Consider the following 3,743-nt stretch of genomic DNA (forward strand, 5'->3'; position numbering starts at 1 on the left):
AGAGCGGCGAAGGAGGAGCTCCGTCAAGCCAGAGATATCACGGCTGGGAAGCCCTTTTTGTTGCGGACGAAGTTCGAAGATCCGAAGTATGCCCCTCTAGATCAATTATGGAGTGTTGCAGACGCGTACTTGGACTTGGCAATGAGTGCTGCTGATGCGACTGAGTTTTTCAAAGATCAGAAAGATCATGAAGTGGAAAGATTGTTCTGGTCGCAGTTCAGTGCTCCAACGCGCCCACTGCTGTTAAATGAACAAATGGCCGAGTGGGCCAAGCTCCATAGGTTATCCGGACTTGCCAGGAGGTCTATCGTGGATCATCTTTGGCCGCAGGCACCAAGGCCGAATAGTTATTTTGGTTTAGTGCAACGGTTCCTTGGTGTTGTGCCGCATATCGACGTTGTGAAGAGGTCGGCGTGCATAGAGGGTGCGCGGATGGCTCTTGCCCGTGTTAAGACATACTGGGCAGAGATGGAGGCCACCGCTATTGCAACCCGATATCCGGCCGTAGCCAGGTCTCGGTTGAGCACTATTTTGAAGAAGTCCTAGAAGCCGCTCATTTAATAGAGGCTCAGTGCTCGAAGAGTATCATGTTCGAGTGACATGTATCCCAATTGTAAAAACAATGCTATTTGGATTATAAAGGTTGTGTTTATACTTTTGCCTAAAAGTATTATGATGCCTCATGTGCGGTCGTGTATGTATATAACCTGAAAGTTTGCAGTCGTCGGCTTTAGCCCCCAGCACATAATGCGGGGGTGTTCGGAAAAGCGCGTATTCACACTTGACCCAACATCTTGGTCCATTAAGGAGGTGATAGCGCAGTGAACAAGGCAATCGGACTATATAGCTTTAACACTTTCACTTAGCCATAGGAGTTTGACGGTGGGGCTACTATATAGCCCTGGTACTTCTGCGCTCATCCGAATACGGTGCGCGTACATACATGACCCGGAAACCGGTCCTTCGTTAATGCGGAGGAATCACGAAGATTCCGCTGAGTCGTCGAGTGGTTGACCAGTCTCGCGCTTTATCATGACAGTCAGTTTTCGGCCTTCTCTACTGAGGTGCTCATCCGGATGAACCAGGGCACAATCGCAGTAGTTCTCCCGGTGCCACCTTAGTCGATAGAGCAAAACATAAGGTAGCAAAACACGGGAGCCGGGCAAACCCAACTATTGACCAAAGACATGATTCGGAGCTGATGCATATAAGGCCAAACTTGCGACGCCGAACACTCCCTAAGGTATTCGGACTTTACAACATATACTGGGCTGAGTAACGCCCTCGATGATGAGCCCTGATTTTCCAGGTACTTGCATTAGTCTGACGTGACAAAATGACAAATAACGCCAGCATCCCTTTCGGTTGTGTTGAGTATCCAGAGGGAGTGAAGCAATGAGAGACAGTAAAAAAGGTTTACACATGGTCTTAATCTAAAAAGAAGCCTTTGAGCAGGGCCCTGCTGCACGTCTGCGCCTGTGTCCCCGTTGTGCCGTATCCTGGACGGGTGTAGCACGATGATCATCTGTAAAAGAGAAAAACGCAGGTGAAAGTCTTCGTACGAAAAATTGGTTATTCTTAATGAACCATTAAAATGCAATCTAAATAGGGTCAAGCCCAACTGTAGCCCTTTTTACATGTGGGAAGCCCCTAGCACCACCTATGGGGGTATATCCATCGACCCAATCTCAGGTTTATCTGAGCTATTACAGCTAGTGGTGCGCCGGACTCGTCTAACCGTGTCTGCGGTCTTGACGATCGATCATTTCTTCTGGTTGGAGAGGTTGTTCAGTGATTGGCTGCTAGAGTCGCCACATATTCCTCCGTACGTGAGGAACGCTCTATGTTTCCGCTAACTATGATGATGCCACATGGACCGGGCATCTTAAGCTTAGCATAAGCGTAATGCGGTACTGCATTAAAACGAGCGAAGGTCGTTCTTCCGAGTAGTGCGTGATGGCCGCTTCGAAATGGAGCGATGTCAAAGGTTAATTCTTCGCTTCGGAAGTTGTCGGGAGAACCGAATACAACCTCTAGTACTAGAGAGCCCGTGCAGCGGGCCTCTGGGCCTGGTATTACTCCTTTAAAGGTAGTATTGCTTTGGCTGGTTCTTGTTGGGTCTATCCCCATTTTGCGGGCGGTGTCCTGATATATCAGATTAAGACTACTATCGCCGTCCATCAGGACTCGAGTGAGATGGTATCTGTCAATTATTGGGTCTAGCACCAAGGCAGCTGATCCTCCGTGTCGGATACTAGTCGGGTGATCCCTGCGATCAAAAGTGATCGGGCAGGCCGACCAAGGGTTGAACTTGGGGGTGACGGGCTCCACGACGTATATGTCTCGGGGTGTGCGCTGGCGCCTCCTCTTCGGTATGTGAGTTGCGTAAATCATGTTCACTGTTTTGACCTCTGGTGGGAATTTTTTCTGTCCCCCAGTGTTCGGCTGGCGAGGCTCATCCTCGTCTTCGCTTGGTGTCTCCCTTCCCTTGTGTTCGGCATTTAGCTTGTCGGCCTGCTTGAAGACCCAGCATTCTCTGTTGGTGTGATTTGCAGATTTGTCGGAGGTGCCATGAATCTGCCATAATCTGTCTAGAATCTTGTTTAGGCTGGACGATCCATCTCTGCTGTCTTTAAATGTCTTTTTCCGTTGACCGGGTTGAGAGCCCCTGAATCCGACGTTTACCGTCATGTTGTCTGGGCTGTCTTTGTTGTTTCGACGCTTGCTTTTATTGCGTCGCGGTTTCCCGTTGCCATCCCTGACTTCGGATGTGCCTGGGTTGCTGGTGCCGCTACGGACTAGCCAACTGTCTTTGCTCGCGCAAAAGCAGGTGATAAGGCTTGTTAGGGCTGTCATTGTCCTTGGTTTTTCCTGGCCGAGGTGTCTGGCGAGCCATTTGTCCCAGACACTGTGCTTGAAAGCCGCTAAGGCTTCGGCATCCGGGCAGTCGACGATTTGATTCTTCTTCATGAGAAATCTGTTCCAAAGCTTTCGGGCTGACTCTTTGGGTTGTTGAATTATGTGACTTAAATCGTCTCCGTCCGGAGGTCGGACATACGTCCCTTGAAAATTGGCCCTAAAAGCATCCTCAAGCTCTTCCCAGCTTCCAATTGAGTTTTCGGGGAGGCTTTTCAGCCAGTGCTGAGCTGGTCCTTTCAACTTGAGGGGCGGGTATTTGATGGCGTGGAGATCATCTCCGCGAGCCATGTGGATGTGAAGGATAAAGTCCTCAATCCAGAACCAGGTTCTGTCGTTCCGTCGTATGCCTCTATGTTCACGGGTTTGAATCCCTCTGGAAATTCATGGTCCAGCACCTCATCGATGAACCATAGGGGGTACGCGGCACCCCTGTATTTGGATGTGTCATGGCATTCTTCGGACGGTTGTAGCGTTTGGTTTTGATTCCGAGCTATTATTCGGTCAGTATAGTCGTTTGGGCGGCCATGATTCTGTGCCGGAGTGCGCTTCCTAGATCCGTAGATAGACCTGGCCATACCGGCTTTTTTGTGCAGGTCTTCACGTAAATCGTGTGCTAACTTGTGTGCGACGTTGTTAGCCGCCCTGTCGCGGCCACGGGGTGGTCGATCCGGCTGATCGGCCGTTTTATTTTTCGGCTGAATGGGCTCTAAAGCCTCGTCGTCGAATTCAGGCAGCAGCTTGCGCTTTGGATAGCTCTTTGTGTGGCGACCGCTGCCGTACTTTTCTTCAGTGCCAAGCACTTTGTTCCATCTGCTGTTGAGCGC

This window comes from Triticum dicoccoides, chromosome 7A (genome assembly GCF_002162155.2).
Source record: "Triticum dicoccoides isolate Atlit2015 ecotype Zavitan chromosome 7A, WEW_v2.0, whole genome shotgun sequence".
Taxonomy (NCBI): Eukaryota; Viridiplantae; Streptophyta; class Magnoliopsida; order Poales; family Poaceae; genus Triticum; species Triticum dicoccoides.